The sequence below is a fragment of the Balearica regulorum genome, chromosome 4 (assembly GCF_011004875.1).
Source record: "Balearica regulorum gibbericeps isolate bBalReg1 chromosome 4, bBalReg1.pri, whole genome shotgun sequence".
NCBI classification, from domain to species: Eukaryota; Metazoa; Chordata; class Aves; order Gruiformes; family Gruidae; genus Balearica; species Balearica regulorum.
The window spans coordinates 38,472,485-38,494,680 of record NC_046187.1 but is presented as its reverse complement, the minus strand read 5'-3'; the positions used below and the strand labels follow the sequence as shown (position 1 = coordinate 38,494,680).

Below are 22,196 nucleotides of genomic sequence, written 5' to 3'. Positions count from 1 at the left end.
TAATCCTAACTTTTAGAGCTGGGATATCCATGTTGGTCAGAGAATGAGAAATAAAGACTTGCAATCTGATCTAGCATGCAGAAGCGATTAACGTACTTTGCAGTCCTACAATAAAATAAGCTAACGCTCTCTTAGCATGTGGAGATGCAATAAGCCTCGTCAATGTCTGGTTTCCAAGTTGCTGTTTAGCCCTGATACTATGATGATGAGGATCACATGAGCTATTGGAAAGCAATCATATTTTCATAAAGCTGAGCTTTATAAAGGTGGGTTTTCTTTTGCAGAGTATAAATGGTATATGAATGGTTGCTAGTGTTTGGATCACTCTCCCACTGCATTTTGAAGAACTATGAAATTCAGTCTGCTGTATATTTATAAAAATATGTATAGAGAATATAGATGTTCTGTATATTGCGTCTTACGCTGACTTCTGAACAGGGATGAATTTTAGCCTATAGTGAACACACATGAAGAAAACAGTTGTAAGAGTTGGGTGTCTTCTGTCCTTTTCTAGCTACTGACTATGTACCGATCAGAGGCTTTAAAGGCTTTTATAAATGTTATTTTACACCTCAGATTCCTAGAGAACCTTAGAACTGCTCTGCTGTAAAAATGTATGTGATAATTGTTAATGTGGGAAGATAGTCAACAATGTAAAAAACCCCTTTTTATCAGTAAGTGATGTGAAAAAACTGGTTAGCTTTATGGTACGAGGTGGGGGGGTGGGGCATGGGCTAGTAAATCTTACTTCAACTCTGAGAAGTAATTCATTAGCTGTTTTTAAGCAGGAGATTGACAAATCTGACCTTTTGTTAATTTAGGCTCTTAATAACCTCTTCTGACTCTCTTAAAAAATGCAGTTATTCAGTGAGAAAAACAAGAAAAAACTTGTGTCTGAAAATATTCTTGGGAAGGATGACTTCAGAAAAGGTACTGGAGAGCAATTGTAACGTTTTTCCTGAGAGTTTTTGATTGATATGGGCAAATGATGAAAAATTGTGCTCACCAAGGTAAAATAGCGGTGCGGAGAATCTTGGCACTCTGAAGTGCTTACTGGAACTTAAAGAAACCTTAACTAGTATTGGGTCTTCTCAGGTTGGATTTTCTTCCAGTGCTTAAGTATTGGTATGATTATAGAGCGAAGTGCTTTTCGTTGTATCCTCACGTTACACAGGAGTTCACTATAAAACTTACTGCTTTTATGTGGTATTGAAGAGAATTTACTTTTTTATTGAAGCTTGAAAGAACAGATAAATGTAACAGCACATTATGTTTAATCTTATCTTCCTGAGCAAAGCATCCAGGCAGAGGTAAGATAAAAGTATAATCAAATTAATCTTGCAGTGTTTAGAAAGCTGGTAATAGGTAACACAAAGAAATATATGACTGAAATCTGTGGTAGAGAAGTGTTAATTGGGAATGAATATTTAAGGTACATGATCTGCAGAAATACATAAAGAGATTTGCAATGATTTGTTTGGAAGCTTATGTTAAAAGGTGCTTTTCCTTTAGGAAATAATTTTATCGCCCTTTTCCTGCCCGCCCCCCCATCTGAATTACTGCTGTTAGATGCCTGGTTCCTTGGAAAAGTAATAAACAAAACAAACCCCTGCAAAACTCTTGATTTCTTGATCAGTAAGCACCATGTAAAAACCTGAATAATTCTTATTTTGGTACTCTTTTTCAAAAAATGTTCATAGGTTGGATAGTAACCATGGGATCCTTCAGAACAGGAGCTTGAGGGATTTGTTTTCTGAATCTGGGTCCAGTACAATTTAAAATGAGAGCGCTGTATTGTGAGAGTAAACTCAAAGTTAGTATGGCAATGTCCATCTAAGTGTAATAACTAATTACAGAATTAGGTAAGCAGCATAACAAGAAATTATATTTGATTAGAAATTAATATCTTTTTAATAGTTCTGTGGCTCTGCTTTTGGTACACTTCCACAGCTTTTAGGTGAAATTATAAACTTAATCTCATAGTTTTTTGTCTCGTAGTTTAAAGACACATTGGCATTCTCTTTGTCTGGAGAAAATAAAGATGAATGAATGAAGAAAAGGCTTGTATATCTGCGTACGTGTAGGAGAATGCTGTATCACACATTTCTAAACTTAATTATCTTTATTTAATCAGAAATGCATTCCATGTTTGTTAAAGAAACAATCTTTTCTGATTTCATTAAGATTCTCAGGCGTGTAGAGTTTCAGCCAGGGAATGCGCTTTGTTTTGAACTCAGCCAGCGACCCCTATAAAAATGTTTAATTAACTTTTTGCCAATGTCAATATAGTTCTATTACACTCAGCAGACTGGATGAGCTCCCTCTGGTGGCTCATTTACGTCGGAGCTCTGCTCTTTGCTTTACTTCACTATCTGTTTACTCAAGCGAACAGGGCTGCTGACCCCAGGTATCAGACAGTTCCTTGCGGGCTTACTTTTTAATTGGAAAACATCAATAATTTTCTTACAGAATGAAACACTGGCATTTAAATTCACAGCAGTTTCAATTTGTTAGCAAAATAAACAAAGATGCACTGAGTAACAAAGTAAGCAAATAAAACTGAATTACTTCCTTCTAAGTATAAACCACACAATAGGTGGCTGGCAGTAATGTAGGAGTGGCACCACTTATAATAGTGCTTACTCTTAAACTTAGGAAATATTTGGATATTAAAGACAATTACTCAAGAATGTGAAGCCTGTGTTTTTAAAATAGCTTAATCCTGTAGCTGAACTACAATTTGAGTTAAAATGAATCTCAGTATCACATGCTATTTCATAGCATTAAAGAGAAGCATAATAGATCTCACTTATGTACGGTCTTCTTAAAAATTATGAAGCCAGGAGACTTTATGGGTCAAAACCACCAGCAAGTTTAAAGTGAATTTGCCACCTCTGTAATGTTAATTTCCACAGATCCTTTCAAACTCCATGCTGTTGTAATTTGATGGGATCCTTATCATACTGGCAGTGATCCGTCCTCTCTCTGAAGCAGTGGGAGAAGTTCCAAAGCCAAAAAAACATGTGGACTGGACATAAGGTTAAAAACTTGGTTCAATATAGACAATATCTTTTATTAAGCTATTTTCAATAAAGCTGGTTACAGAATAGAATATTTAAAAATTAGAGAAAATATAGTTCGCGGAATATGAATATTTAGCCAAAGATAAAATTCTGCCCAGGTGTTTCTGCAGAAAAGGAGAAGAAGGGGGTCACCGCAGATGAGAATAGGGGGGAAATGGCAGTATTTTAAGCTTATAAGATAGAGATGTAAAGTAAAGGGGAAAAATACAGTATAATACGCAATAGACACCTGTAGGACTTTGAGAAGAAATACATTATTAGAAGTGTTTTGAATGAATATTCATTTGCATTTTTAAAATTAATATCTTGCAATTTTTCATGTCCCTTAAACATTCTAGCAGCTGAGATTCACAAAGCAAATAATGCTTAGCAAACATGGAAAATCTCTAAAAGTAAACTTTCAGTATTCACACAGATGGACCTGGTTGTAAGATTTTATTTTTGATTACAAATTGTGCATCTGTCTTCATTTTTTGTCAAATAATGATCAAGAGCACAGTTGATACTATAATCTCCAATATACTGTGCACCTGAATATCTGCATTAAAAACAAACAAATGAACTTGGTCTTCCAGTCTAATTATATGTAGCCAGTAACAGAAGCGGGTGGGTTAGCAAATAATAATTTCCCGTTGTGCAAGTTTTTTAGAATGGTTTCCCACTGTGTCTGAGTTCAGCATCTCCTTGATGTTGGTGATCAGAATTTTGAGAAGTGAAAAGTCTAATTTTTGAGGAAATTACTGGTGTAGCTTGTTCAGGACTAAGAAGAATTGGAAATAACTTGTTTGGTTGCACCCTGGGACTATGTTTATATTTTTGCAGCTGATGACAGTTAGCATTTTCCAGTCATCCTTTGATTAACAAATATGTTGATCCTTCTTATCAGTCTGTGCTCCTGGCTGCTACCCAATTTTTTTCTCCTATTCTACCAGTGCCATAACTGTGCTGCTTGTACTACTGAACTTCACCCTTTTTATAACGCTCTCATCTAGAAGATTGTCCAGGTCTTCCTCTTTTGATCCCTGGCTCTCCTCTGTGTTGACTGTTAGCTTTGAATCTTGGTCAAGAACTTGAATCCATTCTTACGAATAACACTGGAACTCTTTAATATTGTTAGATTCAAGTTTGCAGCATTTAACCTAAAACTAAGCAGGTGGATTCCCCGCTTGCTGCATTTTGATGGAGATAATGAAGATAATTGGTTTTAACAGCCAGGGGCCATGTTTTATCCAATTTACTGCTGTTCTGTCATTTCATATCTCAGTTTAATCAAATCTAAGTTTCAGCTAGGTAAACCTTTTTTTGATGCACCAGGCATATTTTAATTCAGTCTCAGCTATTAGTTTTTAATTTTTTAACTTGTCTTTTGACTTGTACGCTCCCATGACCTTGGATTTTTAGATGTTCTGAAAATGCTTAGGCAGTATATCTGCACAGACTATGCAAGTGTCAAACAGGTTCTTCTGCATTTGCACTGACTTATTTTTCCTCCGTGGAGAGGCTGAAAGAGAAGTTCTGTGCTTAGTAATGCTGCTGATGAAATGATGTGTAATAATGTGCAATAACCTGTGAATGGCAACGTAGAAAAAATATCCAAAGACATTCATTTGAAATTTTTAGTTTATTACTTCCTTAACACCTTTAATACAGCTATATTCATGTTACATTACGTGGTACTTCTCAGGACTTCAATTATGAAGCTAAAGGTAGGCAAAGAGGAAAGCTACCAAAACCTCCCTGAGGATCTAATATCATGATGGCTACATTCAAGTCTATATCAACTCCATATAGCATTTAAAAAGTGACTTCTAATATGACATCTCACAGACATTTGTTCTAATTCACCTCTTTTAAACAACTTTGAAATTTTGCTTTTGATGAGGACTTATTTGCACAAGAGTTCTGCCTAAAACTCTTGCGTTCCTGAGGCTTCACATTTGAAGACAGCCCGCAGTGGAGAACAGTGTTTCAGACATACTGGTCCAAATAGCAGAGAACAACAGGTTTTTCCATTCAGAGGAAAAGATATCTGGAAACTGGTCCATGCTGCTTTGAATTATTTGTATTTGGCTAAGGATATCTTTCATGTTTGCCTGAATTCCGTGACTAACTTTGTACTGCAGTAGGTTTAAATTTTATTTTTTTTTTTTTTTTTTTGAAACTGTGAGAGATAGGAGAAGATCTAACGGAATTTTTCATTTGTCTAAAAATTACATTTGGATCTAGTTTCATGTAACTTGAGGATGCTGTGAAGCCCATGGGATTGGTTTACCTCAATCTCGTTTGGTCTCCATTAGACCACTGCTAGCTGCATTTTTAATTTTGGTGTTAGAAGCTTCTGCTCGTTAAAGTGACTGTACCTCATCCCAGTTAATCATTATCTAGTACTGGTATCCACAGCTGCTGTGATAATCTGACTCACTTCTCTGTACCTAAGATGCAAATATAAGACAGGCTGAAAGTCACGACAGGTAGCCTGCATTAAATTTGCTAATGTTGGTGAGACTTGTGTTTTGTTTCCTTTTTTCCTTTCAAAACTTTATGTAAGAGAGTAACTGTTGTTTTAAGAGAAAAAAAAAAATATTTGTGAAAGTGGGCTCCTTTCTGATTTTTGCTTCTTAGTAAATTTAATACTAAATACTAAATTTTATACTGATTGATAAGTAGAGATTGCTTTATTCTGAAATATCTACAGAAAAGGGAAAATAGGTGTGACTACATATATTTGTGCGTGTATATGTAAATAAATAATGGCCTCTGAATACATACTGATAGGTAACCTTAAGTTTTAGCTATGTGCTGATACAGTTTTGATAGCCTGACTGCAAAAACTCATTTAAAATTGTAAGCAGGATTCTTTTCTTTAGGACCTATCTATAAAATCTTTTTAAATTTGCCTCCTGACAATACCCCTTATTATTATTGTTTGCAGTTGTTACATGCTTTACCCTTTTGTATGGTAAAGTCAGAAGTGAGAGGCTCAGTTGCTTTGATGGACTTGTTAATATCAGAGGGAAATGGAGTGGATCCTTTGCAGAAATTTTGGGTTACAGATGGTGTTCTTTGTACAGGGGTATATCTAGGACTGTGGTGCATCTGAGTGCAGTAGAGGAATATTATCCAACCTCTTTTCATAAAACCACGTTGTTTTGTTGTGTTCTTAAAGTTGTGATGAGAGCAAATGAGGTGGTAGAGTTACACTTATTTTTCATCAATTTCTTATTAAGGAAATGAAGGTAACATAGATGCTGAAGGTAATACGTAAATATGACTCTTGAGGACACTGGAGGTATAGACTAGAGGTCAGGTCAGATGTTTGGAGTATGTAGGAAGCATGTTAATAGGTCATTTATGAGGGTGTAAAATCTCCCCACTTTTAGATAGTAAAGGGAGCATAGTATATACAATATAGGTAACTTTTCTGCATTATTTTTGAGGACAGTGAAACTCATTCCTAGATCTCAGGACTGTAGGCTATAGATCTGTACCTTTTTGTACATTGTGCATTCATAGCCAATGTATCTTTTTGACAAGTAATGTGGAGTCGAACCTACCAACTTCTAAGCATTTTATGTCCGCATTTTTTTTTTAAAATTCAGTATAGCTTTTGGCTTAAAGATCATATAACAGCTACAGTACGTCTCGTCTAAAGACGATTTAATGCTGAGTAAAAAATAATTAGAATTACCTGTTCCTGATAAAGTGTTATTTATGCAGGGAAACTTGCTATTATGTTTTCTTCAATTCAAGAATCTTGCAAACATTTGGGATTCTGTAAGTGACGGCAACAAGGCACAGTGATTATATATAAGCTGCAGTAGTGTACTGGCAGCACGCTAGTACAGTGTTTCTTTGTAATTGTGTTGCAAAAGGGGTTGTATCGATGTTTTTCATTATCTCATTGATGCTTACATCACCATGGTTGGACCATTTACCATAGTTGATCAGATTCTCCCCTTCAGTGCAGTAGGCTTGTGGAAACAGATATGGTGAGAAGAACATTTGTTCCTTATTAAATTAGAAAAAAACCGCTGTGTGTGTGTCTGTAGCATTAGAATTCTGGTGCCTTTTTGTTGTCTGATTCTTAGGGCAGTGCTTCTGGGGATGGTTTGTACCATGAATGTACGTGTCCTGAGTGTGAGAGGGTTTGTAGTAGCCTTAGAGCCATGGGTGGAGCGGATAAGACAAAGAGGCTGCAGGCTAGAGCAGAAACACGGGGTGTAGTCCCCAGCTAGGGAGCAGACCTACATTGTAAAACACCAGGAAAAACGTTCCTTGTATCTTGATTACCGTCATGGTCACCATGGGCTGACTGAGGGGAGAGTGTTGGGAGACTAAAAATTAAGTTGGATCCTTTGGGTTCTCTGAATTGGGATTAGTAGCATTTCACACCGTAGCCAGAAAAGAGGTTACCTCTTTCTTCTGTCCTTACTTGCTTCAAGAACTGTGGATTATATTTCTGTAACTTAAATCACTTCCTAATGGCCCACAGCTCTCTTCTCTGACACGTCATTTTCACCTGCTGCAGGTCACCAATTACCTTCCTTTATTGTCGTCCCCTCAAGGCTGAAACCCCATCTAGCTGCTTGGCATCGCAGCTCCATGCTTCACCCCGCGCTGTCACACTGTCCTTCGGGTGAGGCATGGCCCCAGCGTGCTGACCCTCCTGGTGGTATGTTTGGTGAAAGGAGTGTATTGTAAATAGAATATCCCTGGCTTGTCACTGTGGGGAATGAGTGGAAGTCAGAACACTTTCTAACAAGTGTGTGTGTATATACAATATATATAAAATATATATAAATTATAAAATCACTTTATTTACAACTTTATAGAATTTGAATAGAAACTTTATAGGTAATTTATAACTTTACAGCATCTGCGTAAATAGAGTTGAGGTCCTGTTCAGCAGGGGAGGGAGGAACAGAGATGTGACACAAAGGTTACATATTTCATCTACCTGAAGCTTACCTCGGGCTTGCACTTTTCATCCTCTGCTCCCTGTTTTGTAAGAGGGCTGTGTTCAGCTCCCGGTGACCACTCTGAGATGTAGCGGGAAGTGACCAAAGGGAACATAGGAGCCTGCAAGTCATTCTCTAAATGTTATGAAGTACTTTGGGATGCTGGGACCTAAAACCATATTGTAAATTGAAATCAATAGTTTTGTGGTTTCTGCAAGATGTGCTCTGATGTTGTAGTGCTGTTCTGAGATCATTTTACTTATGTAAAAGCTTTACGTTTTATAATTCTGTATAGTAAACTTGAAAAAACAAAGAAGGAACACTAAACTGAAGTGTGGAACAGAAAGATGATCCCAGCCCCACCTCTGCCACTGACTTTTATGGCATGCTTTTGGACGCGTCCTGTATCTTCCAACAGCTTTTGTTACCAAAAGCTCTCCACATTTCTACGTATAGCAGTATGAGGCTTGATTGTGTTGTGACTCGTTTTAGCAGTCAGGGTGGGTAGAGCCACGTTCAGCCTATGTGCAGTGAGGGCAATTGCACGTTAATTTGAAATCTCCACATGGTGAAGAAATGTAATTAGTGAAATGCTTAAGCAGAATGCGAGCATGGACTGACTTAATGGTAACGTATACCCTTTGCTTTGGTCCAGGGTTTTTGTTGTATACCTTTTAATGGTGTAGGTTCACTCTGGGGGGAAAAAGGGGCCACAAGACTTCATCATTTTAAAAAGAACTAAGTACATCACACCCTTTAAGGGTCTTTATTCTGGCTAACTAAACCAGACACAGATGGGATTACAGAGGTTACTGGTTAACCTAGAAATCTCTGACTTGAATCTCAAGTTCAGACGATTTAAAATGCAGAATTATTGGCACAGTATCAAAAAGCAGGTTGACTTTTTTAAGCTTAACTAGGCACACGCTACAGGAAAGCTCCATTTTAATACCTCAAAAACACTCATTTTCTGTCAGGGGTTTTATCAAAGAGGTAAGTGGTTATCATGACAAAGCAGAGCCAGGTTTAGGCATTCTTAATCCGTTGTTCCTCAGAGGAAAGACTAGCATTTGTCTGTAGCTTTAAAACTTTCTGTTAAACTGATAAGGAATTTCCTTTACGTTATAGTATAGTTTAAGATTTGCAGTTAAACTTTACCAATGTGGTATATGATATTTCCTGTCTTTGAATACTGCTAGAATAATTTTTTCTATGATGACTGTCTTGGTAAGCAGGAGGTTGTCTTTTTTTTTCCTGATTTATATTTAAAATTCAGAAAAATCTCCCTGTGTACGTTGGGAGCTGTTTAAACTTACATTCAAATTTTGAAATATCAGAGAGTAAAGATGGAATGAACATGTAAAATATAACTAAAAATGTGTAAAGGAACAGTGTAAATGGCAATGGACTTCATTTTATTCTTTGTGAATCTATTTCATGACTATGAATATATATAAAATATGTATAATAAATATATAAATATGTGCACACATACACACGTGTCTTGCAGCATCTTTAAACATCTAGTACAGATTATGATTCTTTGTTAATGCATTTGATAAACCTTTATGTTAGAGTGTGTCAATATACTTTAGTTTAAACCAGTGATGTAAAACTGGGAAGGCAGTATGAACCAGATCCCAGTTGAATCCCTGGCTGGTCTCTTGTAACTCTGTTAACTCAGACTGAGAAATAGTAACTGAAGTAGCGCAGTAGTGAATCAACAGTATTTTAAATCCTCCTCACATGGCCTTGTAAGAAAATCCGGGCTGTATATAATTCCATTATTGCTTGTTAAAATTCCAAGTGCAAGTGTATACAGCAAGAAATAAAGATGATTTATTTCAAGGCCTGGATAGTACTTTTTTTTTTAATGACAACATATTAAAACATTGTTAGTGTTTGCTCGGGGTTTTGGTTTTTGGGTGGGTTTTGGTTTTTTTCTTTTCTTTCCTTTCTTCTGCTTTTATTCCTGCATTAGTGATAAAGTGCTAAGAATTTAACTTCTGATCTGATTCTCTCTTCACTATTTTTTATCAAAATCAGTTTTTCTTGCATTCTTGATATTTATCAATAATAATAATTTTTTTACAGAAGTATAAGTGTTAAGAGTTTCCTTTCTTCGTATCCATTTTTGTAATAGAGCAGCTGGGATATTCTTCTATTGTTTTGAATTTTAGGGGCAGGGCAGATGGTGAAACAGTTTTCCAGGGCGTTTTGCTTCTTGTAACTGAGAGACCAGAAGCTGTAGGGTGAGAGAAACTCAGGTACAAGCCGTTTTCAGAGTGTGTGTGCGGCTACTGTAAAGACACGTGTGTGTCTGCCTTTGGCTTGTCCTGCTGAGCTTGCTTCTGGTGATGTGTCGGGAAAAGACGAGCGCAGCGAAGGGTTAACTTTTTACTATCAACCTCAGAAAGGCACATCTGCAATCCCTCCCAGTCTTGTCTTCCTTTTTACACCTCATTCGCTCACCGCTGCTCTTCACTTCAAGGCAGATCCTTTGACCTAAGCAGATTATTGTAGATGCATGAAGGACACAGCAAGCTATCCGTGCTTTTAAAGGAGGAGATTTTGCCTCCAAAATAGGACACTAAGCTTTTCAGCCTTATGCTGCTTTACCTAGTCAGTGTGAGGCAGTGTCTCCGGGTGCTTAGTGGACTCCTGTGGAATCGGATGGGAAACAAAAGCAGAGGTGGCAGCCGCTGCAAATGTGGGAGCCTGTGCCATTAGAGGGAAGCGATTGCTAATAAGGGCCTGCGAGACCTGGGTTTCCTTGGTTTCCATGACAGTTATTAGGTAACACAGAAATTGAATTGTCTCCCACAATGCTCTTGGGGAACAGGGGGGCAAGGGGGTGCTCCAGGGACACGGCAGAGGAGTTATGACTTGCAGCAACTCATCACTCTGAGCATGTAAAACTCTCTGGATTATTGTGCCTTACTTCTTTGTGTGCTGTTTCTCGTGTGTGTTTGCAATTTGCTCTGCTTTACTCTTTTTTTTTTTTTTTTTTTTGATGGAAGACCCTAGCATATGCTGCACAGTTTCTCAAATAATATTTTCCCCTTTTTATTTAGAGCTGAGCTTGGCAAAGCAAGGATATGAACAATTATACAGGTGGGCTACTCGGGGGGAGTGAAGATATAAGGCATCCAAACAGGTATTGGCAACCTGCAGCACTGTAAAAATGCCCCTCCAACAGATTTCTGTAGTTCCAGCGCGGGAGACTGCCAGCAATGGGAGAAGTTCAATGGGCAGAAACAAAGAGAAGAGCAAGGAAGTCGAGGTAAGAGGAAGGTTTCAATTTGCTACGGTAGGACAAGTCTGCCTTTGGTAACCAGTGGGTTTTGCTGCTCAGCAGGATGCGACGTGCCGTAGCGTTACCCACTACCCATGGGTGCAGCATGCTTTAGCACACTGAAGCCATCTCCTGTGATAACATCTCAGCATTACAAAAAAAGGAGGGTATTTGGAGGGGGGGGAAAAAAAAAAAAGGAAGGAAGTTGCAAACTGTATTAGGGGGGTTTTAACATTTTTATATAAATGCATGCAGTCTCCTAGTCCTGATAAACAGTCATTGTTCCTTATAAGCTGTCAAGTAGCAGTTCCTTTATAATACATTGGATGAAAAAGTAGTTTTAATAAGATTCCTATCCCTGTTTAAAAACAACAGAAATACCATGCTAAAGCCCGTCTTTCTATTATGCGTGTGTTCTTCATAGCAAGTGTAGGCATGAGCTCTATAACTTACTCTTTATTATCATTTAAAAGGCATCAATGTTTAGTTTTTTATTCTTTGACCGACTTTCTTTGATTCATAAACATACAAAAGTGTTGTTCCATCAGTAAATATCGTATACTGTTTTCCAGTTAAGAAGAAACTGTATGTGCATATTATATTAATGGTTAGAACAAAAAATACAGAAAATCTGTGCAATTTTAATGGTATTGTTACCTGTAGGAATTTTTTTTGCTATGTATAGATTAAACAGGCATTGTGCAAGACCAAAGCAAAACCAAAAAAGGCATGCCTTCCCATCCCAAAACATAAGTAGTCTGTTTATATATGTAGCCGTAAATGTACATAACATAGACATCTGCTTTTTACAGACGTGTTTCTTGTCTCTGTGTTTTTCTTCTCCTTTTTGCTGTATGGAAAATAAGGAACCATTGGGAAAACAAACATGATGTCTTATAAGTATTCTCTAAGAGATTATGTGACAAACTGCATCCCTGAAAGGAGCATTTTAACTCTCTTTTTGTGGTTTGTGTGACGTAGTTCTCAGGAAATTCTTAAGTTCAACAGATGATTGATACTTACAGCGTGTCTGTGTGATTGTGGAAAAGTATTGGTAAGCTTGCAGGCTTTATTTTATTTAGGGTTTGTTGTTTTTTTTTTAAGATGCCTTTTTTTACACAATATTTGGCTTTGACAAGTTCACTGAATGTAATTACTCTGGTTTTTGTTTGAAGACCTATGTATAAGCAGTGTCCTTCCCTGGAAGTAGTCTCCAGTTGCTTACTGGTAGCACTGTCGTCAGAGTTCATAACATCTAGAGATTTGTGTTCTGAGATGGAAAACTTTTGCTTTGGTTTGTTTTTATTCTTCCACTGACTGGTTAAAGGTGAAGGTTCAAGTGGAAACTATTCTTTGTATTAAAACTCAAGATGTGCAAAGCAGAACTATATAATGTTACCTAGCTTAAAATTGCTCTCTGGTGTTCTTGTTTTAATTTGATCATTAGAGTTAACTGAAGAATACACGCAACATTCGCACAGGGGTCAGATAAGTGTGATTGATAGTTGATTTAGGGTGGTGGTGGGAAGTGTGGAGCTTCTGAATTGTAAGAATTGTCTCATGTGCTTTTCTAGGGTTTTTTCCTATGAAGGCTGTTTGCATCATTTCAGCAAGACTCCAGTATCTCAGAAAACAAAGTCTTTGCTTGAAAATTGTGGAAGTTATACAGCAGAAAAAAAGCAAAATGGCTGGGATAGTTAAGTTCATGAAAGCTCTCTTCTAAAATGAATATTAAAAAAACCCCCCATACCCCCCAAAAACTCCCAACCAATCTTAAAGTACATGCTGCTCGTTGAAATGTATTTGCCGAACTGCCCTCTGCTGGGCAGAGCCTAAGCATCCTGCTCAAATATCTCCTCATCCCTGAAGACTTATGGCTGTGATTTATACATCATAAAACTCCCTAGTGCTACTGTTAGAGATTGTAGATCAAGTGGTAAAGACTAATGTTTTTTCACATAGTATCTATAGCTTATGTCAATTTTGACGACATTCAGGTTTGTTTTGTGGCTGTAATTTGGGAGTAATGAACCAGCCTTTTTATTGTCCAGCCAGAGGTTGCTCAGGCTTATGTAGATGGTCTTCTATCCCTGCAATTCCTACACAGCATGGTCCTCACAAAGGGAAACTTCCTTGCTTGTAGTCAGTGTTTCTGTCTGTGTTGGTGAGGGTCTTCTGTGGTCGTGGGATCCGCTGATACTGTTTCTCCAAGTACCTGCTTCCTCTGCCTTTCCATTAGCAGGCATTTTCAGGTGAAATAGCCAGATAAAGAAGTTAGATGGGCTTCCTAGAGCAGTGAGAGCATCAAGCTGGTTCAAGTTCAGGAAGACACGAAAAAATGAAGTGTCTGAAAGGTCTTCCAGTTGCTAGGATAACAATTGTTAGGACTGTATGCCAAATTCTGTTATTGCTAGAGAATTTTATACGATGTCCTTAAAACAGCATTAAAATTTATGAAGAAGAGTTCATCTTCTGTCTAATTGCAGAGCCCGCTGCAGTGGACTATTTCCAAGTTCACACTGAATTACACAAATCTGGCTGACTTAAGTACCTCAGTTGCATATGATTGATGATGCAACTCATTCTGTAATGCTCTTCTGTGATTATAGTCACTCACAGACATGTTTTATCTGAAGGTTTTAATGTCTGTGCACAGTTACAGATGATTGCCAAATATTGGTCTATTTTTTAAGAATACTATTAAGTACAGTATTATTTATAGGGCACAAGTGCCCATGGTGGATATCTGACCAATATTAGGAGTACCAGCATGATAATAAAAGCCCAGAGGGAGCTTTTTAAGGCAATTTTCCTGTGCAGTATCCTTTGTGGGAGCAAAAATTTCTGTGTGGTTTATTCCTGTAATTTTGGGGTGATTTGCCTCAATAATTAGTGGAAGTTGTAGCTAACAATGAATTTTGTATCAAATTTAACTATAGAGCTTCTTTGAGTGTAGTCTAAAGATGATAAGGGTTTTTTTCATAACGAAGCACCAAAAAGCTAAGGTGTTGTATAACCTGTTGCAGCAGTTCTGTACTACATTTCCATATGCAGGTATAATCTTCCACTAGTTTGTTTCAGTAAATTTAGGAAGGTGTAAGAGTCACTAATGCTACTTGTTTTGGCCAAAATATTTAATCAAACAAGCTGTCTTTCTTACTCTTTTACTAATGCTATTGGAAAAGACTGATGCTGAAATGAAGGCCAAAGTGTAGAGTATAGGCTGCATTCACAGCATGATGGGGACTTTTTTGATATTCAGTAGTTCATTCAACTTTCTTCAATAATTGAGAAAAATCATAAGTATACAATGAAATGTGTAATTGTGTTTCTGTGATGGAGAAAAAAACTTGGGTGTCTGTTTTCAGAAGAGTTTGTTAATAGAACTGTTGTTCAAAGTGATTTAAGTTAGCAACCTAAAAATCAAATTATGTCATCAGTACTCCAAATCTGTGAAGTTTTTGAAAACATAGACTTCAGTGCCTTGAGACCAGTGCCATATTAATATATGTCCCCCATTTTATATGTATATAACATTTAAATGATTATGCTGGACTTCTGGTTGTTGCTCGAAATGATGTGTGCCCATTTATTGTGAAAAGCATCCTTTTTTTTGTAAGCAGATCTTCTCTTCAAGTCAGAATTGAGACTAAAACCTAATGGTTATTTCAAATGCCACATTAGAGTAGCTGCTAACATTTCTTTTAAATGCCAGACTACAGTTACTGCTAACATTTACCTTAAAGCTTGTAAATAGTTTAGGAGACATTGACATGCTTTTTTAGGGAGGAGGCAGTAGCTGAGCGTTCTTGATGGGAATGAATTGTTTTACATTTACCTATGTTATCTCACTTGTTACTTGCTTAACTTTAAATAGATGTAATGATAGATGAAATACTTTTAAAGGCATATACTTTCTTGTGCTGCTACAAAAAAAGTATTGGTTATACATTTCTATTAAATGATTTTCATAGCAGATATGAAGTACTTAGAGAGATAAGCAATACTTGAAACATGTCTGTAATTAGTGGGAAAAAGTAAAGGTTCTACATGTCTGTTTATGTTGTTTTACTGCCTTACAACCTTAAGCTAAGCAATGTATTCCTGCTGGTTGGTTTTTTTTGTTTGCTTGATTTTGGGGGTTTTTTTTGTTGGGGGTTTTTTGGGGGTTTTTTTATGGGGAGGCATAATATTTAGTGTAGATAAATTTGTTAGTGGCTTTGATCAGTTCACCAAACAGTGAAATTAGAGTAACTCCTGATAGGTGAAAAATGTCACTTATACTAGTGCTAATAAAATAGCAGATATTTCTTCTCAGGATGGGTTGAGGCATGTGATGCAAGGAATAAAAGCTTTAGAATTCCAGGAAATTAATGAAATAATTCTTCAGCCGTGTAGCAGATGTTTGTGTTTCTTAAAGTTTCTTAGGTATAATTTAACAGATAAACAGAGATGGTCGTTTATTACATACAGATGGGTTTTTTTTAACAGGAAGTATAAGGATGTTTGTTTTCAAGTATAGCTGCCTGAAAAAAGTCATGTAATTGCAGTCTTTTAGGAGGTATAATTTTTCATTAAACAAGAAATGTGGGAGTGGGAGTATGGGGAGGGGGAGCTCTAGCATATGAATCGGATTACTGATGTACTTTGACACATATTGCTTTTCCATCATAGTTTGTCTTAATGTAAAGCTCAGGTTGGACATGATGTTACATACAATGTATGACAAAATCTCTAATCCTGTGTATTGTCAGTATTTCTCAAAAGACTTGGGACGTTATTTTTCTTTTCTTGACATGACCATAGTTTGGATTTGTAAGCTATGTTTGCATGGAAATCCACCCGTATCTGCAGTTATAAGACACTTACTGCTTCCTGGTGACATTTTTCTGTAATTTTGTGGTGATAGATTGCTTTTGTTTTTAGTGGTTGAAGTGCTCCCAAAGTATAGTTGTAAGTCAGTCTGTGGTGTGCTTAGTTTTCTTTAAGATGCTTTAGAAAGTTAAGTTCTTTACCAGTAAGTCTTCTGACTCCTGTTTGGGAACTGTTATTATTTTGGTCTGCCATGTGATTCTTATGACAGTCAATTTCATGACAGTGAGAGAAAGGGGAAGTGTTACCTAGGCCAGGCTAGATTTGTTTTAATAATTTTGAATCCTTGTTCCTTTTTCATATTGCTGTGAATAAAAAATGTTACACTGCTACCAGTAAGAAAATAAGAGGCTGCTTGCTCTGCCTTTATTAGCATGCTGTAGGATAAAGCCAATACTTTACAGGCTGCTTTTCCTGATAAGATTACGTAAAGGCTACTGGCTGCATAGTGTGATTGCCAGGCTTTTTGTGAAAAGAAGATGGTAGAAGCGTATTTCACCAACTGGAGTTGCTGTGTATTGACAAATACTAGTATTGATTTTAAAATTGGTCTTTTCACTGATAAAGAATTTGAAGCTTAAGATTCCTATCTCAGTAGCCTTCTTCCTCTTTATGTTTCTAGCCAATGCTCACAATCTTCTGATGCTGCTGAAGTTTGACTACAAGTCTCATGAAGATAGATATTTAATTCCTTTTATCTCCAGAATACCCAGTCCAATAAATTGAAGGTTTGGTCTTGTGTGTGTATTTTCCCTCTCCTACTCTAAAATGGTTCTGAGTTTAAAATATTAGGCTTCAGATTTCATTTCATTTGGATTTCCTTCTAATGCTACTCTGAGATTTTTGCACAGGAAGCATTGCCATATTAAGAAGTTATTGCAAATTTTTCCTGCTAAATTGTGTTTTTTAAAAACAAATGCAAAACCTCAACAAATTAAAAGCAGACAAAAAAAATCCATTTTTTTTTAAATTAGTGGTTGGTCATCTTGTCTTCAGTTATAACCTTCCATGGCTTAGTTTCATGACTTAGCTCCTGAATTGTACTGAAGCAATGGCTGTAATTGAGACAGTTTCCCAAATATGTTGTAATGCCTGGTAGCTGATGGGGCTGATCTGGAACTGGAAGCAGTTCAGGAAACTGAAAAATTGATTATTTGCTCTAGGTACCTTTCACGCTGACTTCCATTATGAACAGTGCTCTATAAACATTTCTTTCTATTGCAGATGCTTTTCTTCTGGGGGGTGACATGTTGCAAATACAATTCAAATGAAAGTTAACTAAAGCAGAACTGTGTCATCAGCAAAGTCTGTGTTCCAAGACTCATTTTAGTACTGTTAAATCTAGACAGCACTTTAACAAGCAGCTTCTGTAGTCACATATAACCCACCAAATCTTGTTCTGATTGAAGACAACTCTCAGGCACTGAAATCTGGTTGATTACAACTATTCGATTAGTTAAGGAACAACATCATAGAGGCTCAAATTGTCTGAATGTACTACCAGCTTTCCAAAACTTGTGATTCTAGCCCTACAGGTGTATCCAGTTTTGTCTGAATTGAGCTGTCCAAACAAGAAAATTGTAAAGGAAAGAAGCCTGTGTATTCAGTTACATAGTCAGCCTACATGTATAATTATATAAAATTATTATTTACAGTAATATTTAATTCTTCTTCATAATGATGAACAAAATAATACTGGGTTTGACCTGAATTTTCTTTCTAAGGCTTTCCCAGATTGAAGGTCTTTCTCAAAGACACTTTGAAAGGTGCTCATCCTTATTGTGAAAGTGAAAAATTCTCTTCTGTATAGCACGGACAACACTTTCAGCAAGCATATTAGAAGTGGAGTTCTGTTTTACACACGTGCACACTTCAGACACTACTCAAATGACATGAACCTCGTTGATTCTCCTTTTTTAAAGCGAGGCCGTTACTGTAGATCCGCCGAACGCCGTGCCTGCTTACGGCTCAGCGCGTCGGGTCAGCACAAGGGACAGCGCCCGGGGTCTGTCTCAGCCCCTGCCCGTCCCTCGCCTGCAAAGGCTCTGCCTCCCTCTGGAAACATTTTTTTTTTTTTAAATTTTTTTTTTTCCCCGTAAAATACCTTTCTTAGCTCCTTTTTAATATGTACATTTGTATGTTTATTGTTTGGGGTTTTCTTCCTTGAATTTTCTATTATTTTCAATGAAAAGGAAAAGGCAGGATTTTGGTTAAGGAGTGGAATTTGACAGTGTAACCTTACTTTTAATGGGAATTCAAACATCAGCTGTTTCATGTTCTAGGGTGGGATGATTTAACTTTAATAAGATGATAGAGGATGATTCTCAGGCTCCTTTGAAGTAGTAGTAGTAGATCTCTGCTCTTCCCTAGGCTTTGAATACACAAGAATTGTGACTTCATTTCTCTCTCAGTGCTATCTTCTTAAACTGTGGCAGCAGTAACAGTTTGCAGGCAATGGAAGCATTTCCTTGTTCAGAATATGTTTCTGAACCATATCCATGTTGTGGAATAAAAGTTTTCAGTCATTAGCACGAAGTCTATACCTTATTAGCCAAATTTGCCCAGATATGTCGTCAGAGGATTATGTGAATATAGAAGGATGGGACTATTTTAGGAACAATAATAAGAAAACTATCTCTTGGAGCAAGTAAGTGGATTGTCTGGATCCATTGAAGTGTGATACCCAGTGCAAGAACAAAATGAAGTGGGGGGAAAGCGACAGGCAACAATACTGTATCTGACCTTTAACTACTTAGTGTATATTACTTCTGTTTACTTCAGAGACTCCCTTTCTTTAGGAGAAAAATAAAGTGCTTGGTAACCTTGCCAATCATCTGACTTCTCCAGTGGCAAGCAAGGCCAGCATAGTGCAAATAGTTAATTGGACAAACCTTGTGAAAAGAGTGCATTTTGTTGGTGAAATGCCTTCTGTTGATGCGTTTGCCTTTTTGCAGTGAACCGTGCAGCGCTGGTGAGTAGGAACGAAGATATCTGAGTATGTTATGTCACACGATAGGTGTGGCTAGAGAGGACTGTGATTAGGAAATGTATGAGGCCCAGAAAGGAGTTGGTTTGATAAGTGCGAAGAGTCTGTGTACCTGGAAAGACACTAAATCTGTCGAGGTGAGAGTTAAAGGTGCTGGAGTTGCATGAGATAGTGATTGCAAGAGTGTTGTGAAAGCTTTATTGCACTCTCTCTGTTTTCTAACCACTTCCAGCATTTTGATCTGAATACAAGAGATCAGACACAAGTGGGGATGGGGATTGTCTTTCCCAAACCCTGTGTTAGGTCTGTATCACTGTTACAGATAGGCAGCAACAGGAAGGCCTGTTATAATCCTCTCATGCTGCTGCTGTCTCCTACAGTGAGAAAAAGGAGGTCACAGCATGCACAGGAGTAGTGCTGCTGTGAGCTCAGCCTAACTGCATGCCTTGCCTGAAATGTGTTTCAAGTCTCATTAGTGAGGAATCCCCACTGTAAGCCAGTGTCTGCAGGTACTGTTGTTTGGCCTTCCTGAGCCGCAGTGAATGTGTTGAGTCATTGCTGGTTCTCTGATGCTCCTCTCTATAGGATCCATAGCCAATCATTTAATGCATGAAAAAGTGTTCTTTTTGGTCGTAGTTTTTCTGCTGTGTTTCTTCCTCCTTGCTCCATCATCTGTAATGCTGTTCTTTGAGCCATTATCACAAGGACTGAATAGGATGGGCACCTCACAGCACTCTGACTTTGGTTCTAATTCCAGACGTATTTTTCTGTGCTTTCATTTTACCCATCTGAAATTAGTCTGGCACTGCTCCTTCTGCTTTGATAGAACATTCCAAAATCCCCCAGTGAATTCCACTTTATAAGGGATATGGATGCATTGTGTTGTTTCCTGTGGTTGGATCCTGTAGGTAAAAAGTTTCCATGGAAACTATAGACCCTTCAGCTTTTACAGTTCCCACATAATCATGGAAGTTCTGTGCATATGATGCAGCTTGGCTCAACTTATTTCTCACATGGAGGGTCCTTGGTTTTTTGCCATTTTAAGCTTTGTTTAAAATGCAAATGTTAATCACATCTCTCTTGTGCATTTGTTGAGTGTGGTCAAGAATTTGGACTACTGGTGTAATTGTCTGTTTAAAATTTCTGAATATTAACACATAGGAACTAAAATCATATGTTAGAAAAGATTGGAAGAATAATGGTAGAATTTGATGCAGAGCTGTTAAATCTTACGTAACGTATTTGTTGGTATTTATGGCCTCCAGGATATAACTTCTTATTCGCGAAATTTCTAGTATCTTTTTGACTGTATGAGTATTTGAGGATTTTCTTTAGTAATACAGTCTTTATTATTTATATGACCATAAATCATGTTACTGGTATTCTGTGTATTTAGCAGATAGATAGAAGAGCAGTTTACCATAGTTTCATAAACTGTTTTGAGATTCTGGTATTCCAGTCAGGCTCACAGTGTTCATTTCTCATAAAATTAAAAATTAGTAGACTGGTCATGACAGTGCTTTCAGTAAGTCAAAAAGTGAAACCATTCAGAATGCTTTTCATGTATTTTCACAGATTGTGTTATCAAGCTTTTTGCCAGCAATCATAATTGCAAGACAGTGGCTTTTAAGAGAAATTTGGCATTCTTACTTTATAACACAGCTCTTAAGAATGAGCATTGCATTCCTTCCTTTGAGAGATTTCATAGTCCCACCATCTGCCACCAGCCAACCTGGATGGAAAATTTCGAGTTCATTTCAGATCTTAGTATAGAATTCTCTGTTCTCCTGAATTGCTGCTGTCCAGGTGTTATGGGAGAAATATGACAGAATCAATTTTCTCTCTGAAGCTAATGTAACCTTTATTGTCAAATAGCTAAGCTCAAATAAATAGATTACGACATAACTGGAAATAGTTACTCTGCTGTTGCTATTTGCAGTACAGTTCACAATGCTGCCATACACAAGTGACAGACCTGTTTTTATGAAACTTTGAGGTATCATTTTAGCGTCTGTTCTGAAAAAATGGTTAACCTACAGCATTTTGCTAAACTCATTTTTTCCTGAGTTAAAAAAAGAAATAAGGGAAAATTCAAATATCTGATGATTGGATTGTTGATTCATACAATGTGTTTTGCTAAAATGATTACCCCAAGTAATATATGTACTTGTATATAGTAACCGTGTGCACATAAGTTGAGTGCAGGTTATATGTGTCTGACTAAAGTTTAACTACACCTTTTATCTTCAGCATGACATCTTTTTTTATTCTTGTTTGTCCGTTTGCTTTTCCCTTGGCAGCCTGTATTGGGCTTGCATGGCAAGGTTTTGGTAGAGGAGGGGCTACAGGGGTGGCTTCTGTGAGAAGCTGCTAGAAGCTTCCCCCATGTCCAACAGAGCCAATGCCAGTTGGCTCCAAGACAGACACACCGCTGGCCAAAGCTGAGCCCATCAGTGACGGTGGTAGTGCCTCTGGGGTAACAGAGTTAAGAAGGGAGGAAAAAAACCACCAGGATCATTTGCAGCCAGAGAGAGGAGTGAGAAGATGTGAGAGGAACAATTCTGCAGACGCCCAGGTCAGTGCAGAAGGAGGGGCAGGAGGTGCTGCAAGCACTGGAGCAGAGATTCCCCTGCAGTGTATGAGGAAGACCATGGTGAGGCAGGCTGTACCCCTGCAGCCCGTGGAGGATGATGGTGGAGCAGATATCCGCTTGTAGCCCGTGGAGGACCCCATGCTGGAGCAGGTGGATGCCTGAAGGAGGTCATGACCGCATGGAAAGCCCAATCTAGAGCAAGCTCCTGGCAGGACCTGTGGACCCGTGGAGACAGGAGCCCATGCTGGAGCAGGTTTGCTGGCAGGACTTGTGACCCTGTGGGCGACCCATGCTGGAGCGGTTCGTGAAGAGCTGCAGCCCGTGGGGAGGACTCACATTGGAGAAAGTGGTGGAGGACTGCCTCCTGTGGAGGGACCCCACGCTGGAGCAGGGGCAGAGTGTGAGGAGT

General features: G+C 37.8%; 1 protein-coding gene across 2 annotated transcripts in view; it reads left to right on the top strand.

Annotated features, from left to right (window-relative positions):
- Positions 1 to 22,196, top strand: part of MARCHF1 (membrane associated ring-CH-type finger 1) — a 241,582-nt gene that overhangs the window by 93,010 nt on the left and 126,376 nt on the right. The window contains exon 3 of one of the 2 annotated variants that reach the window (XM_075751823.1): positions 11,116 to 11,324. The exons of the other annotated variant lie outside the window; for it this stretch is intronic. The gene's annotated coding sequence lies outside the window, so the exon portion shown is untranslated. The remainder of the gene's footprint in view (positions 1 to 11,115; positions 11,325 to 22,196) is intronic. 2 annotated transcript variants of the gene reach the window in all.